This window comes from Acinonyx jubatus, unplaced genomic scaffold (assembly GCF_027475565.1).
Source record: "Acinonyx jubatus isolate Ajub_Pintada_27869175 unplaced genomic scaffold, VMU_Ajub_asm_v1.0 scaffold_22, whole genome shotgun sequence".
Lineage (NCBI taxonomy): Eukaryota > Metazoa > Chordata > Mammalia > Carnivora > Felidae > Acinonyx > Acinonyx jubatus.
In genome coordinates this window covers 192,280-209,480 of record NW_026463941.1, presented here as the reverse complement: position 1 = coordinate 209,480, position 17,201 = coordinate 192,280, and the positions used below count along the sequence as shown (strand labels likewise).

The following is a 17,201-nucleotide window of genomic DNA, read 5'->3' as shown; positions in this document are numbered from 1 at the left end:
TAAAAATAGGTATCTATATATAGACAGATATATATATCTATATATTCCTTATCCATTCATCAGTCACTGGACACCTTGGCTCCTTCCATAATTTGGCTATTATTGACAGTGCCATTATAAACACTGGGGTGCATGTGCCCCTTTGAGTCAGCACTCCTGTATCCTTTGGATAAATATCTAATCATGCAATTGTTAGGACGTAGGGTAGCTCTCTTTTTAATTTTTTTGCAGACCTCCATACTATTTTCCGGAGTGGCTGCACTAGTTTGCATTCCCACCAACAGGGCAAAAGTGTTGCCCCTTCTCTGCATCCTCGCCAACATCTACTGTTACCTGCGTTGTTAATTTGAGCCATGCTGACAGGTGTGAGGTGGTATCTCATTCTGCTTTTGATTGGTATTTCCCTGATGATGACTGCTGTTGAGCCTCTTTTCATGTGTCTGTTAGCCATCTGGTTGTCTTCTTGGGAAAAACGTCTGTTCATGTCTTTTGACCATTTCTTCCCTGAATTCTTTGTTTTTTGGGTGTTGAGTCTGGTAGTTCTTTACAGATGTTGGAAACTAACCCTTTATCTGATATGTCCCTTGCAAATACCTTCTCTGATTCCACCAGTTCTGTTGGTTGTTTCCGTTGCCGTGCAGAAGCTTTTTTTATCTTGATGAGGTGCCAAGAGTTTTGTTTTTGTTTGTTTGTTTTGTTTTTGTTTTTTGGCTTTTGTTTCCTTTCTCTCCTGAAACATGTCTATTAAGATGCTGCTGTGGCTGAGGTCAAGAGGTTGTTGCCTGTTTTCTCCTCTAGGATTGTGATGGTTTTCTGTCTCACATGTAGCTCTTTCATCCATTTTGAGTTCATTTTTGTGTATAGTAGGTAAGCGGTCCCATTTCATTCTTCTGCATGTCACTATCCTGTTTTCCCAATACCATTTGCTGAAGAGACTGTCTTTTTCCATTGGATATTCTTTCCTCTTTTGTCAAAGATGACTTGGCTCTCCACTTGTGAGTCCATTTCTGGGTTCTCTATTCTGTTCCATTCATGTATGTCTCTGTGTTCGTGCCAGTACCATACTCTCTTAGTGATTATAGCTTTGTAACATAGCTTGAGGTCTGGAATTGTGATGCTTCCATGTTTGGTTTTCTTTTTCAACATCACTTGAACTATTCGGGGTCTTCTCTGGTTCCATACATATTTTAGAATTGTTTGTTCTAGCTCTGTGGAGAATGCTAATGTTACTTGATAGGGACTGCATTGAGGCTGTAGATTGCTTTGGGGAGTATCAACGTTTGAACAGTATTTTTTCTTCCAATCCATGAGCGTGGAATGTCATTCCAATTCTTTGTGTCTTCTTCAATTTCTTCATCAGCTCTCAATACTTTTTAGTGTACAGATCTTTTACCTCCTTGGATACGTTTATTCCTATGTATCTTATGGTTTGGGATGCAATTGTTAATGGGATAGATTCCTTAATTTCTCTTCCTTCTGCTTCATTATTGGTGTATAGAATGCAATTGATTTCTGGACATTGGTTTCATATCCTGTGACTTTGCTGAATTCATGTAACAGTTCTAGCAGTTGTTTGGTGGAGTCTTTTCTTTTTTAAATATGAAATTCATTGTCAAATTGGTTTCCATACAACACCCAGTGCTCATCCCAAAAGGTGCCCTCCTCAAAGCCCATCACCCACTTTCCCCTCCCTCCCACCCTCCATCAACTCTCAGTTTATCCTGTTTTTTTTTTTTAATTTTTTTTTCAACGTTTATTTATTTTTGGGACAGAGAGAGACAGAGCATGAACGGGGGAGGGGCAGAGAGAGAGGGAGACACAGAATCGGAAACAGGCTCCAGGCTCTGAGCCATCAGCCCAGAGCCCAACACGGGGCTCGAACTCACGGACCGTGAGATCTTGACCTGGCTGAAGTCGGACGCTTAACCGACTGCGCCACCCAGGCGCCCCTATCCTCAGTTTTAAAGGGTCTCTTATGGTATGACTCCCTCCCTCTCTAACTTTTTTTTCCTTCCCCTCCCCCATAGTCTTCTGTTAAGTTTCTCAGGATCCACATAAGAGTAAAACATATGGTATCTTTCTTTCTCTGGCTAACTTATTTCACTTAGCGTAACACTCTCCAGTTCCATCCACGTTGCTACAAAAGGTCATATTTCATTCTTTCTCATTGCCAAGTAGTATTCCACTGTGTATATAAACCACAGTTTCTTTATCCATTCATCAGTTGATGGACATTTAGGCTCTTTCCATAATTTGGCTATTGTTCAAAGTGCTGCTAGAAACATCAGGGTACAAGTGCCCCTATGCATCAGCACTCCTGTATCCCTTGGGTAATTCCTAGCAGTGTTCTTCCTGGGTCATAGGGTAGATCTATCTTTACGTTTTTGAGGAACCTCCACACTGTTTTCCAGAGTGGCTGCACCAGTTTGCATTCCCACCAACAGTGCAAAAGGATTCCCATTTCCCCGCATCCTGTCCAGCATCTATAGTCTCCGGATGTGTTCACTTTAGCCACTCTGACTGTCGTGAGGTGGTATCTCAGTGTGGTTTTGATTTGTATTTCCCTGATGAGGAGTGGCATTGAGTATCTTTTCATGTGCCTGTTGGCCATCTGGATGTCTTCTTTGGAAAAGTGTCTATTCATGTCTTCTGCCCATTTCTTCACTGGAGAATGTGTTTTTTGGGTGTAGAGTTTGGTGAGTTCTTTATGGATTTTGGAAACTAGCCCTTTGTCTAATATGTCATTTGCAAATATCTTTTCCATTCCATCGGTTGCCTTTTAGTTTTGTTGACTGTTTCCTTTGCAGTGTAGAAGCTTTTCATCTTGATGAGGCCCCAATAGTTCATTTGTGCTTTTAATTCCCTTGCCTTTGGAGATGTGTCAAGGAAGAAACTGCTGCAGCTAAGTTCAGAGCGGTTTTTTCCTGCCTTCTCCTCTAGGGTTTTGACGGTTTCCTGTCTCACATTCAGGTCCTTTATCCATTCTGAGTTTATTTTTGTGAATGGTGTAAGACAGTTCTCTAGTTTCATTCTTCTGCATGTTGCTGTCCAGTTCTCCCAGCACCATTTGTTAAAGAGACTGTCTTTTTTCCATTGGATATTCTTTCCTGCTTTGTCAAAGATGAGTTGGCCATACGTTTGTGGGTCCAATTCTGGAGCCTCTATTCTATTCCATCGGTCTATGTGTCTGTTTCCGTGCCAATACCATACTGTCTTGATGATGACAGTTTTGTAGTAGAGGCTACAGTCTGGGATTGTGATGCCTCCCGCTTTGGTTTTTTTCTTCAATATTACTTTGGCTATTCGGGGTCTTTTGTGGTTCCATACAAATTTTAGGATTGCTTGTTCTAGCTTGGAGAAGAATGCTGGTGCAATTTTGATTGGAATTGATTTGAATATGTAGATTGCTTTGGGTAGTATTGACATTTTAACAATTTTATTCTTCCAATCCATGAGCATGGAATGTTTTTCCATTTCTTTGTATCGTCTTCAATTTCCTTCATAAGCATTCCATAGTTTTCAGCATACAGATCTTTGACATCTTTGGTTAGGTTAATTCCTAGGAATTTTATGATTCTTGGTGCCATTGTGAAAGAAATCAGTCACTTTATTTGTCTTTCTGTTGCTTCATTATTAGTGTATAACAATGCAACTGATTTGTGTACATTAATTTTCTATCCTGCGACTTGGCTGAATTCATGTGTCAGTTCTAGCAGACTTTTGGTGGAGTCTGTTGGGTTTTCCATGTAGAATATCATGTCATCTGCAAAAAGTGAAAGCTTGACTTCATCTTTGCCAATTTCGATGCCTTTGATTTCCTTTTGTTGTCTGATTGCTGATGCTAGCACTTCCAACACTATTAAACGACAGTGGTGAGAGTGGACATCCCTGTGGTGTTCCCGATCTCAGGGGGAAAGCTCTCAGTTTTTCCCCATCGAGGATGATATTAGCTGTCGGCTTTTCATAAATGGCTTTTAGGATGTTTAAGTATGTTCCAACTTTCTCAACGTTTATTTATTAAGAAAGCATGCTGGTTTTGTCAAATGCTTGTTCTGCGTCGATTGACAGGACCATATGGTTCGTATCTTTCCTTTTATTAATGTGATGTATCCCATTGACTCATTTGCAAATGTTGACCCAGCCCTGCAGCCCAGGAATGAATGCCACTTGATCATGGTGAATAATTCTTTTTATATGCTGTTGAATTCGATTTGCTAGTATCCTGTTGAGAATTTTTGCATCCATATTCATCAGGGATATTGGCCTGTAGTTCTCTTTGTTTGCTGCGTCTCTGTCTGGTTTGGGAATCAAAGTGATGCTGGCTTCATAGAATGAGTCTGGAAGCTTTCCTTCCCTTTCTATATTTTGGGACAGCTTGAGAAGGATAGATATTATCTCTGCTTTAAATGGCTGATAGAATTCCCCAAGGGAAGCCATCTGGTCCTGGACTCTTCTTTGTTGGGAGATTTTTGATAACTGATCCAATTTCTTCACTGGTTACGGGTCTGTTCAAGTTTTCTATTTCTTCCTGTTTGAGTTTTGGAAGTGTGTGGGTGCTGAGGAATTTGTCCATTTCTTCCAGGTTGTCCCGTTTGTTGGCCTATAATTTTTCGTAGTATTCCCTGATAATTGCTTGTATTTCAGAAGGATTGGTTGCTGATCGCTTAGATTCCACCCACATCTGCCTAATTTACCCCAATAACCACCAGAGGCCTAGCAGAACAGACTCTCCGGAGCCAAGCATAGACGAGAGGCCCACGGAAGAGGGTAGGAAGGGTGGAGAGGCTGTGCGCGCTACACGGACTGGTGGGAGGGAGCCAGGGCAGTGGAGGGGCAGCCAGCCCACCCGGCAAGGCAGAGCCCCCGACTCTGGCTTGCAAAAGCGGAGGGGCCGGATGGAGTGTGTTCTGACAGCCAGTGGGACTTAACCTCTGGAACGTTATAAGTCAACTGCTGTGCTCGGAGAGTGGGAGGGAGAGTTGTTGAGCCCCGGACAACAGAGCTCAGCTTGGCGGGGAACAAAGGCGCTGGAAGCGCCGTCTCCCTCGCCCACCCCCCAGCCAAAATCCCAAAGGGGGCCAGTTCGTGTCACGGAACTTGCTTGCACCCGCAAACACCCAACGCTGTGCTTATGCGGATCCGTCCCTCCGACAGGTCTGCCTCCCTCCCGTTGCCACTAGGCCCCTCCAAAGCGGACCACCGAAGGCAAAGCGAGCTGAGCCTGCCCCTCCCGCCCCTGGGCACCTTGCAGACCCACCCTGGCTAATACGCCAGATCCCATCGAAGCAGCATCACAAGCCTGGCAGTGTGCAAGTAGCCCAGACAGAAGCCACACCACTCCACAGTGAGTCCTGCTCCTGGGAGAGGGGGAGATAAGGTACAGGCCAGTCTGACTGTGGCCTCAGCGGTGGGCTGGGGGCAGACATCAGGTCTGACTGCGGCCCCGCCCACCAACTCAAGTTACTCCAGACAGCACAGAGGAAGAGCCCTGCAGTTCCGCGCCACTCCAGGGACTATCCAAAATGACGAAACGGAGGAATTCTCCTCAAAAGAAACTCCAGGAAGTAGCGACAGCTTACGAACTGATCAAAAACGATGTAAGCAATATAGCAGAAAATGAATTCAAAATAATGGCCATAAAATTAATTGCTGGGCTTGACAAAAGTATAGAGGCCAGCAGAGAATCTATTACTACAGAGATCAAGGGACTAAGAAACAGTCAGGAGGAGCTAAAAAATGCTACAAGTGAGCTGCAAAATAAAATGGAGGGGACTACAGCTCGGATTGAAGAGGCAGAGGAGAGAATAGGTGAATTAGAAGATAAAATTATGGAAAAAGAAGAAGCTGAGAAAAAGAGAGAGAAAGAAACATGGCCACTTGGAAACGGTCTTACCGCTCTGCTTCTTTGAAGAATTCTTACTTCTTTCATAATTCTTCCTGAGAAGGACACGAAGTTGGGGTCAAATTTCAAATCCCAAAGTTGGAGTTCCTTTTGTGCACTCTTACTTCTGAAAGTTAAAATTTCCACCAATCAATCCAAATGAAATAAGCAGAGGCAATGATCCACTTATAAAATTCTCCTCTAATCTAACGATGTCTCCTATTGTCCTCTGTGCTGACATGGTACCCTGAAATCATGATGTCTTCGCTCTGACATTTGCGCAGGGTCTTAGGATCTTTCTGTATCATTCTCCCCCTCCAGACTTCCCCTAACTTTGCACTGACAGAAAAAAACAGAGTTGTTTCCTCCAAGATATCATTTTCGTCCCAACTGTCACATTTTAGTTGGAGCATCTGAGATGCCAGGGGTTCTACGCAGTCTCCACTTCAGGACACACACACACACACACACACACACACACATACACACACACACAGAAAAATAACACTTACTTTTGTACAATATTCATGAATCTTCGTAACTCATGCTGCCTTTTTTTCTGGATCCAACCTTGTATGCATAGCCATGTCTCTCTTCAGTCTGTAGTCATTATGCATTTTATCTGTTAGACCTTTACAAAAAAAAAAGTTTAGAAAAGATATAGCTAAAGAAGCAAGAAGAGTGTAAACTCTCTCGTGTAAACGAGAGAAGCCTTGACCACTGCACCTGCAAGAGGAAGAACCAGCAGAGAGAATGCAGCTCTGGGCCATATGGAGTATTATGAAAAGCCGGTACTTCTACATCCTAACACCTGGGGCTCAAAAGGGGTGGACCTCTCTGAAGACTGCATAAATCTGTAGTACCCGTCAGGTAGCATAGCTCAGGAACCAGCATTATAGGCTCATGGGGCGTGTCCTGTTGGCTCTTTTTCCATTTGCCTTTGCTGACCAAAAGTGGCTGAGTTAGGTCAGTGACCACTAGACCATGTTGCTGCTCAACAGAAACAAGAAAGAACACTGCTGTAACTATCAGTGAAGCCTCAGCAAAGTCACATAAATATGTACAGAAGTGCATTTTGGGGTCACCAACAGAGGCCTGGGGGTGTGCTGGTGATACCGTTTCCTCAAGTTTAAGAACGCATTAAAGATACTCTTAATATTCTCTTAGTTAGACGTCCCGCAGATGGCCTCTTTTTTCGGTCAACACACGTAGCCAAGGAGAGCGGGATTCTCACAGACATTATATTGGGGGTCATTGTACGATCCTTTCACTACATATAAGTAAACGTATGACAGACTCTTAGGATCTGTATTTCTCACTACAGCACTGTCTTAAAGATTCCTCAAACATACTTGAGAACTTTCAAGAGGATTCCCAGACGAAGGGGTGGGCAACAAACCCCGTCAACTTTTTAGAGTTGCAATTCCACATCTATTCCCAACATGCCTCCTGCATCATTTCTCCTAAACTCTCAGTCCCTGCTTCCAGGAGGAAGAGATATTTGCCAAGACATCCTACCCCTGGGCTGCAATTTCCGTGCCACAAACTGCCTTTACTCTCCAACACACAGCAATGGTTCTTCATAGATCCTTCCATGCCGACCAGCAAGGTCCTCATCAGTAGGAATTTAGCCACATGAATTCTGGTATTATCTGCCTGCTAAACATCCCGAGAACTTCAAAGGAGTTCCTACCCACGACAAAACTTCACATCCCGTGTTCATGGCTCTTTTTCTCTTAAGCTGAACGATTAGTTTTAATTCGTATGACCTCACTGCAGACTATACGTGGTTTTTTTTCACCCTTAGAGTGGTCTTTAGTTATTTGAAAGACAGCTGGGATTCACCCCCATTTTCCTGGTTCTAGAGTCTTAAGGCCCAAGCTTGTGCAGGTGTCTACATGTGTGTAGAATCATGGCATCCTTTTAGGGCCTCATCTATCAAAACCTTTGGACGAGCTATTCTTCCTGTCAAAAACTTTGGGAAACACGCCTCTTATTTCCCATAGCTGCCATGCAACATCCTAGAAGGATCTCCTCCTCCAACATCAACTTCTGCACCTAAACAGGAGTTCTGAGGTCCTTCTTTGCAGCATTATGAAATCTTTTTTGAAGGCCAGGATTGTACTTTCCTTCTAAGGGCTCATCGATCGATTCCAGGATTTTTCTAGATCTCATGACAACAGGACAACTAAATTGCCATCTGTCATTAGACTGAGTTCCCACCAGGGCATCCCAAGACGACCCAAATCGTTTCAAATATTTCAGCCCATCTGTTTTTTTCTCTCAATTAAACCTGCTGAAACCACAGTCTTAGGTTTCTTTTACATCCAAGGCTCCTGCCTATCAACTCGTGCCAAGAAGGTAGTTTGTCTTCATGTGACAAATCGTCTAATTATCCCCAAACCCACTGCTCTGTGATGCCAGCATGTGTGAATTTACTACAACCTATATATATTTGAACTTCTATGTGCTAGTCATGGTATCAGACAGAAGAGGTATTTACAAGGAGCAAAACCAACATTGTCATGCCCTGGTGGAACTCTGTCTACAGAGAGGGGAGAGATTTATAAAATAACCACTCAAATACAGAATTCTGAATTGGGATAGATGCTATGAAATGCAAGAGCACAACAGAACAGGGGGACCCCACAGAGGCCTGAGGTTGCAGGTTGGTGTGGGGGTGGGGCGGATGTACTCTGGATACCCAGCACGGTTCTTCTCAGTCAAGGACATTTGAGGTCAATTTGGAGAATGAACAAGCAAATATCAGCCTGGTATCTCCATCTACCACCTCCATCAGAGCCTAAGTCAACCCCAAAGTCCCTAATCTTCTCACACCGACTCCCCCGTTGTAGTAAATAACTCTGGCATCCACTCACTTCCTACCTCTCCCACCCTAATCCCGGTCACCATTATCATTGACCTAAAGTGACTTAGCCACCTCCTCACTGATGTCTCTGCCTCCTTTTTTACCCACATACAGCCCGTTCCTTGTAATTAGACACATATCTGTAAAATAAAATATATCACTTCATCCATCTGTATAACATCTGACAATATCTCATTTGTCTCAGTGGACAGAACTTTATACAACGTGGCCCCCACTTCATCCTCTGATTTCGTATCCTACAACCCAAGGATGTCCTCCCCGAAACCATGTGCACTTCTTCACAGAATAATCTAGCCTTGTTTGGGATCTGGATACATCTCGCCCATCTGGAAAGTGGGGTCTTTCCTCTTCTCCCTCATTTGCACACAGCTTGCTCCTTTCAGACATTCACATACCAGATTCTCAGAGCTTTCCATGACCACCTACTCTGAACCACCAGACACCGTCCATAATACCTCTCAATTTTAATTATCTGGATATATCCCTCATAACCCTCAGAACAGTCTTGTCTGCCATATCTCCTCCTGCTGTAAGGATGCAAGTTCCTTAAGAACAGACAACTCAGTAGTCTTACCAATGTATACCCAAGATGTGTAATGGGCACTCATTAAGTGCTTTTTTGGATTGAATGAACAAGAACTAAGTATGAAGCACAAGTGAGGATAATGTAAGAGCACCATCCCCTTGAAGGGATGCCAGAAGGCTGTGTAGCCTTGGTGGTTCCAAGTAGCCATGGTTTGGATCCAGTATAAAAATACAAGCTGTTTTTTTAAAAAAAATATTTATAAGTTCTTTCCATTTGTTACAGATATCTGTAATTCCTTTCTCTCATCTGCCAAAGCTAGAAAACTAATCTCGTCAACTAGTGTATCTTTGTGCACCAAGCTAAGTTTACTTATGAACAGAGATTGAGGAATCCATGAGTTCTGAGATTCAGCACACAGCTGACATCTTCCAGATGGTAATTGGTCATTTGTTTCTTCTTTTCAAACCAAATTCTATAGGGCTTAATTTCTATATAAGGAAAGTGTTCACCTATGAAGTCTTGCCATATTTTCTACCCAATGATCCATCAACATGTTTCAAACTACCATAGCCTCCTCTTAGGCCAACGGGAGAGGCCACACTGGAGCCATTCTAATCATGTGACATTACCCTATATATGAGGTACTCGAATGCATGGATAATAGATCTGTCAAGTTACAATACCACTAAGGAGAAATTTTATAATAGATTATATATATGTTATAGGTTAATAGATGATGTTATATTATTAGAATCTAACACACAGGACTCTATATTGCACATGTATTTTTATGAGACATATATTTGACTACATAATAACAAAACGAGATTTAAATACATTGAAAGACAGGAGATTTCCTACCTCCTTGTAGTAGTCTACGAAGGTGATTTCCTCACCACCTGATTTCTTAAACGTACTTCTGGGAGTCTCCTCCCAATTAATAGTATCCACTTGATAGGTTCTATTTTTATACCTGTGGAATGGTCACAACACATAGTATTATTCCTAACATATTTATGGCATAGGATCATGTAAGAAGTGAGAAGCTTTAAATCCTACAAGAAATTTCAGGATATATCCACTTTAGTAAATTCATATGACATATAATTCACCTATGTAAGGCTACAATCCAATGGTTTGAGTATATTCACAGAGGTGTAAATCCTATACATTTGCCTACCCACCCTATTTCACATGAATTGAATGATACAGTGTGTGACCTTTCCTGACAGCCTTCTTCCACTTAGTGTACTACTTTTCAAGGTTTATCTATGCTGTAGCATGTACTGGTATTTCATTCCTTTTTGTTGCTAAATGACACACTATTTTATGGATATACATTTTTATTTTTCCATTTATCAGTTGATGAACATTTGAGTTGTTAACACCTTTGAGCTATTAAGAATAATGAGGTTATGAACATTCATGTATCAATTCTGGTAGACATAGGTGTTCGTTTCTCTTGGGTATAAAACTACGAATAGATTGCTGGCTCATATGGTGACACTATATTTAGCATATTGAGAAGGGCCATCCTGTTTTCCAAAGAGACCACACCATTTTTACTTCTACCAGCAGTATTTGACGGGTGGTTCCAACTTTTTCACATCCTTGCTAACACTTAATCTCTGCCTTTTCAAATTTAGCCATCATACTATGAAGGGGTATTTCTCTGTGGTTTGACTTTGCATTTCCCTGATGGCCAATAATATTGAGTATCTTTTCATGTGATTATTGGCCATTTGTATATTTTCTTTGGAAGCCTGTCTATTCAGATCCTTTGCCCATTTTTTGAAAGTTGGGTTGAAGAAATAAGTAAAAGTTAGGTTCTCTTTTAATTATTGACTTGTAAACATTTCTTACATATGTAGAAGAAGCAAGTTGTTCCGGAGATATGTGATTTCAAATGTTCTCTCATTCTGTTCCTTTTTTTACCTTTCTTTTTCTTAACTTTAAATTTTTTGTAACGTTTATTTATTTTTGAGACAGAGAGAGACAGAGCATGAACAGGGGAGGGGCAGAGAGAGAGGAAGACACAGAATCTGAAGCAGGCTCCAGGCTCCTAGCCATCAGCCCAGAGCCCGACGTGGACTTCGAGATCGTGACCTGAGTTGAAGTCGGACGCTTAACCGACTGAGCCACCCAGGCGCCCCCCCCCTTTTTTTTTACTTCAAAGAAAGAAAGTTTTCAATTTGGTGAAGTCCAATTTATGTTTTCCTTCTGTCATCCCTTCTCTGTTGGCATTTTATTTTATAAGGTTTTCTCTAAGCCAAAGTCAAGAAAATTTACTCCTAGATTTGCTTCTAGGAATTTTATAGAGTTTTAACGCTTACATTTAGGTCTATTTTTAGTTAATTTGGGGGATAAATTGGAGTTAATTTTGTATCTTCTGTGAGGAACGGCCAGGTGGATATCCAGTGGTCCCAGCAATATTTGAGGAAACGAGTATTCCTTCCCCAAGAAAGCGGTCTTGAAACTCTTGCTGAAAAAAAAAATCAATGGACTATAAATGTGAGGGTTCACTCCAGGATTCCCAATTCTATTCCATTGATTTTTAGGTCTATCTTCATACCAGTATCCCACTGTCCTGATTCCTAGAGCTTTGTCGTAAATTTTGAAATTGGGAAGCAAGAATAAAGTTGAGGACTCCTAAGATGATGCTGGCCAAGCAGCTTTACATCCACGCTCTTCAGCTTAAGATATCTGGTCTAGAAGAAGATTAAAAGTAAAACACTTCCGTCAAGTGGACATTTGCTAATGGATGATAATTAAGCCCTGATTTTTAAAAATAGTTAGACACAAAGCAAGAGAAAAGAAATTTGGAAGGAGCATATTCTGTTACATGTGAGAGAAGGTTCAGAGCAGGTGACTGGATCAACATCAGGAATCACAAGAACAGCAAAATCTACAACTGAAACTTATCTTTCTCTCATGCTGTAGAGCCAGATGAGAAAAGCGTGGATGGATTCTCACCATTCCCATGCTATTTCTGACTCTGACCTTTATGTTTATTGATTCGAAAACTATAGGACCATCTCTTATGGGGGGAAAAGGTTCTCAAAGTGATTGGATAGGTTTTTAAAAAGCAGACTCACAGGACACCTGGGTGGCGCAGTTGGTCAAGTGTCCGACTTCAGCTCAGGTCATGATCTCATGGTTCGTGGGTTCGAGCCCCACATCAGACTCTGTGCTGACAGTGCAGAGCCTGGAACCTGCTTCGGATTCTGTGTCTCCCTCTCTGTCTCTGTCTCTGTCTCTCTCTCTGCCCCTCCCCCACACTCTCCCTGCTTCTCTAAAAAAAAAATAATAAACATTAAAAAAGTTAATGAACACAGATGGAAAAACAATTGATCCAACTAATTCTTTAAAATTTCCATAGCATCTTTCCTTTGGGATTTGTTATCAACATGCATTATTAGATCATAAGCAGTTTGCATTCGGAGCAGTTTGTGGTTCACATCAGCACAGAGGGTAATGCTGGTTTCATACTCAAGAATAGAAGCACTATATCCAGGCCAGATTACCAGCCTGCAAACAGAAGACATTAAATGTAAGGGTCAAAGTCCAAGCTCTGAACAAGGAAGCAAGCGTCCCAGGGTTGGAACTTGGGGTCTAAAATTGGTGCTTAGGAGCCAAGCAGTTTCAATTTCTTATTTTTAGTAAGAACTGATCTTTTGAAGGACCTTTCCAATAGAGATTTACCTGATGGGCTAGTTATACCTCTGACACTCTCTTTGTTAAACCATATTGTTACCACCCACAGGCTCACACACCTATAGCCACACACATGCGTATGTATGTATGTATGTGAGAATATATAGGATATAGGTGTATAAATTATAAACATACACACAATATTACACATACATACATGTAGCTATAATTACTATGATTGAAAGTATTTAAGGGAAATTTATTATCCAAATTTTAGAAGATTTAGACTTCTTATGAGGTTTACATAACTACCGAATACCTCAAGGTTTATGCTTATCATTCTAGGACTGTAAGAGTGAATCTTTTCACTTCGTTTCAAATTTACATGAAATTCTAACTGAATCGTTCATGGCCAGTGGGTACCACTGAAAAGACCATCACTTATAAATCCTACTGCTTCAAATGAGAGTCACTTTCTCAAATGCTTCTATGGTCAGGTCTGTAGAATGTGAAACTTTCCACTGTGTATTTACGATTGAGGAACTCCATGGCCTCACTCTCGTTGTAATAGTTGTGACCAACTTGCTTCAAATCCCTCATCTTCAAAATTCTAGAAATTGGAAGAATGGATTTCATGGCAACGGCAGTGAATATTATTAAGATTTACTAACAAACACGGAGATACACTGGGGGAAAGAAATCGATCAGTGACTTTGTTTTACAAACGATTAACAGGAAGTGCCTGATACAACAAGGAAATGACATTGTAAGGTAGATATTAAGGCCCCTTGAACCTCCATTTTTCCCTCCTTTACATAATCTACAACAAAGGGTCATGGGAAGGTCATCAGAAGGTCTTTCATCCCCAGAAATGAACTGAAACCTCTTTTGCAGACTACGTGCCTCTAATTCTCATTTTCACTATTTGTGCATCACCGTAAGTGTAGACCACCAAACAAATGTAGGGGTGCCTGCTTGGCTGAGTCGGTTAAGCACCAGACTTTGGCTCAGGGCATGATCTTGCACTGAGGGCTCAAGCCCCGCACTGGGCTCTGTGCCGACAGCTCGGAGCCTGGATCCTGCTTCAGATTTTGTGTCTCCCTCTCTCTGCCCCTCCCCTGCTTGTGCTCTTTCTCTCTCTCTTACAAAAATAAAAAAACATTAAGAAAAGAAAACAAATGCACATTTACTCCAGGAGAAAGAGGCATCGCTGTGCACAGTTGACATCTGCCCCTCCCTAGACAGGGAGCAGGCATGGGATGTGGGGGTAGGCAGGAAGAACAATGTCAACAATAAGCCACAGAACTCAAGCACATCTAGGTGAGGTTCAAGTGCCGATGCATCTCAAAATCGCTTGCCCTCCCAGAACATGAGGAGACCTCAAGAACACAAATTCTAGGACCAAACAGCTATGTACAGTGCCACTGACACACTAACATACAACCAAATCTCAAGCAAATGAAATCTCACAAACACACTTGCTAGAGAGAGTGTTGTAATAACGTAAGCAGTCCAGTGAGGTGGGTTTGAGTCACTGAAGAATTCAGTGATGACCTTCACAATCTTGTTGCCCCACCGGCTGAGCAGTTCTGTTTTCTGAGGTAAAGAAACAACAAAAAGGTCTAGTGCTCCTTCCAAGGAGAGGACGCTCACTACTGGACCACAAATCAACAGGTCACTTGGGTGTCTGGCAGGAGCAATCTTAACCCCCAGAGACACAGGCAGGTAGAATATACGATTTAGGAGACCCAAATGAAGGTCCGAATTGAATATTTACAATGATTTTTTTTTTAACCTAAACAAGCTCCTGTAAATTATGCACTTGCTAAATAAATACAGAAATTTATTGAAGTGGGGTGTCTGGGTGGCTCAGTCGGTGAAATGTCTGACTTCAGCTCAGATCATGATCTCACATTTTATGGGCTCTAGCCCTATATCGGGCTTTGTGCTGACAGCTCAGAGCCTGGCGCCAGCTTCAGATTCTGTGGCTCACACTCTGTCTGTCTGTCTGTCTCTCTCTCTCTCTCTCTCTCTCTCTCAAAAATAAACGTTTTAAAAAAATAGTTTTTAAAGTTTACTGAAGAGGGTCAGCTGGGTGGCTCAGTCAGTTAAGCCTCTGACTCTTGATTTCAGCTCAGGTTATGATCTCATGGTTCAGGGGTTTGAGCCTCACTTCAGGCTCTGTGCTGTGTCAAACCTGCTTAAGATTCTTTCTCTCTGCCCCTCCCCCAATTGCTCACTCTCAAAAATATTAAATTAAGGAAAAGAAATGGAATATTAAGTCCTTCCAGTTCTGTGTGTGTATGCGTGTGTGTGTGTGAAGTTTTGGAACAAGAAATAAAAACTTTTTCAATACTTCGTCAGCATTTGAGCCCTTTTTGCCATTGGAAAGGTAAAAAATATAGATTTTGTTCTTAAATTCATTTTAACCACCAAAATGAGGCATGAGGGAACATCAGTGATAGCCAAACACGGCATGTGGGTTTTGTTACAAATCCTATGGGCAAGAGATCAAGAGGTGTCCATGAACCATTGTACGAAAAAGGTATATTTGCTATAATACAGGGAGAATGTGAGAGAAAGAAAGAACAAAGGTCAAGAAAATGTCCACTAACAGGAGTGCCTGCATGGCTCAGTTGGTTAAGTGCCCAACTCTTGACTTCAGCACAGGTCACGATCTTGTGGTTTGTGGGTTCAAGCCCTGTGGCCCTGCACAATCAGTGCAGAGCCTGCTTGGGATTCTCTCGCCCTTGCTCTCTGCTCCTCCCCTACATGTGCTTTCTCTCTCTCAAAATAAGTCAATAAACTGAAAGAAAAAGAAAATGTCCAATCACATTACTTACCCTGCTTTTGTAGTTTATGAGGCAGTAATAAAGAGTTCCCATCAAATGTGGGACACTCTCCAATTACATGTTTATGCTGGCAGAGCAAATCTGTACGAACTTTTCCATCTTCAACCTCTGGCATGTAATCAATGTTGTACTTATACGTGAGGAGTTCAGGGCGAGAGGTCACTCGGAAATGGTTGGTGAATAGCTTCACCACTCTACCTTGCATTCCTGCAAAAACCGAGGCACATGTCAATAATGAAACAAGTTGACCAATCGCTCCCAAAACAATGGAGACACCACAATCTTGAGAGCTTAAGTTAGGTCAAACCAAGACATGAACAAGTAACGAACACTTATACACACCTGATGCCCAGAATATGTACCGGCCTTTTAGAGGAATCCTCACACAAACATACATTTAGAGTTAAAACAGGAGATTAAAATATTAAATTAACAGTAACAAGAAATCAAAAGAAAACCTCTTGTAACACAAAGCTTCCAAAAGGGGAGGGCGAGTGGGGAGCCACTGTTTGTAATAGTGTTTAGCATTAAAAAAAAAAAAAAGGCTCAGCACAACCAAAGAACTGGGTCATTTGACTTTAGTTGCTATAAAAGGAAAAGAAAACTGGCGAGTACATCCAGGTCCCTAAAATAGGTCTCTATTTCTGCAAAGGTGGAGGTTATTACAACATGAGAGGGTGGGAAGGTACCTTCACTCACAGTGATGGGGTGAAGCTCTAAGATTCTCAAACACAAATGAACCTCAGAACAAGATCAACACGAGAAATTCCATAACGCTAGGTTGTTAAAGGCCACCACACCTGTTGTGGAGTCTTTCACATGTTCCAAGTACTGTCGGGTATTCACCACCTGGTCTTGAAAAATGGCTCCAAGACCCCTTTTCCCCTTCAGCGACAGTGCCTGCAATCCAGCCCCCCGCTGAAGTTCCTCTGCACAGAAACAAATGCAAAAACCATGAATTTTATAGGATAAAAAACAAATGGAAACGTAAACAAAGGACAATGTTAAGTACAACTTAAGTTGAGGTGGTTGGAGGTAGAAAAGAGGGTTGTCCAAGGATCCAAACAACAGTAGTTCGGTAATGGATCACCAGAGAAGGTGAATGTTACCCAGAAGCCTTTGTCAACAAGACCCCATTCCGTGTCAGCGGCTACCCGAGCACCACATTCATTGCTGCTATGGCCTTTGCCTCCTTTCATCCGGTATTTGTTCAGAGTGCAAGCTTCTTCTAATCAGAAACTTTGTCCTTTCTCTACCTTCTTTATAGGCTAATCACCTGGTACCAGAGTGCCCCCTAGTGGACATCAGAAAATGCTGACTAAATAAACACCTTTCAAAAAAAAAATGCATGAGAGGTGTTTCAGGGGCCTCAATGGATGAAGCTGAGGACTCTTGGTT

General features: G+C 42.0%; 1 protein-coding gene and 1 long non-coding RNA gene across 9 annotated transcripts in view; one reads left to right on the top strand and one right to left on the bottom strand.

The window, feature by feature from the left end:
* LOC106987612 (uncharacterized) overlaps positions 1–12,629 on the top strand; it is a 34,336-nt gene extending 21,707 nt beyond the window's left edge. For 3 of the 8 annotated variants that reach the window (XM_053213930.1, XM_053213927.1, XM_053213929.1), the window contains 2 exons: positions 4,645–4,767; positions 5,155–5,291. The gene's annotated coding sequence lies outside the window, so the exon portion shown is untranslated. Of the gene's footprint in view, positions 1–4,644; positions 4,768–5,154; positions 5,345–11,855 lie in introns of those variants that run through there. The other 5 variants (XM_053213928.1, XM_053213924.1, XM_053213923.1 and 2 more) reach the window with 4 other exon arrangements.
* LOC106987613 (uncharacterized) overlaps positions 1–17,201 on the bottom strand; it is a 50,653-nt gene that overhangs the window by 29,367 nt on the left and 4,085 nt on the right. Inside the window, exons 2-9 of the long non-coding RNA XR_008294791.1 lie at positions 16,604–16,732; positions 15,795–16,010; positions 13,485–13,637; positions 11,870–12,005; positions 11,631–11,779; positions 10,159–10,270; positions 6,394–6,512; positions 5,894–6,008 (exon numbers count right to left, since the gene is read on the bottom strand). This is a non-coding gene — a long non-coding RNA (uncharacterized LOC106987613). The remainder of the gene's footprint in view (positions 1–5,893; positions 6,009–6,393; positions 6,513–10,158; positions 10,271–11,630; positions 11,780–11,869; positions 12,006–13,484; positions 13,638–15,794; positions 16,011–16,603; positions 16,733–17,201) is intronic.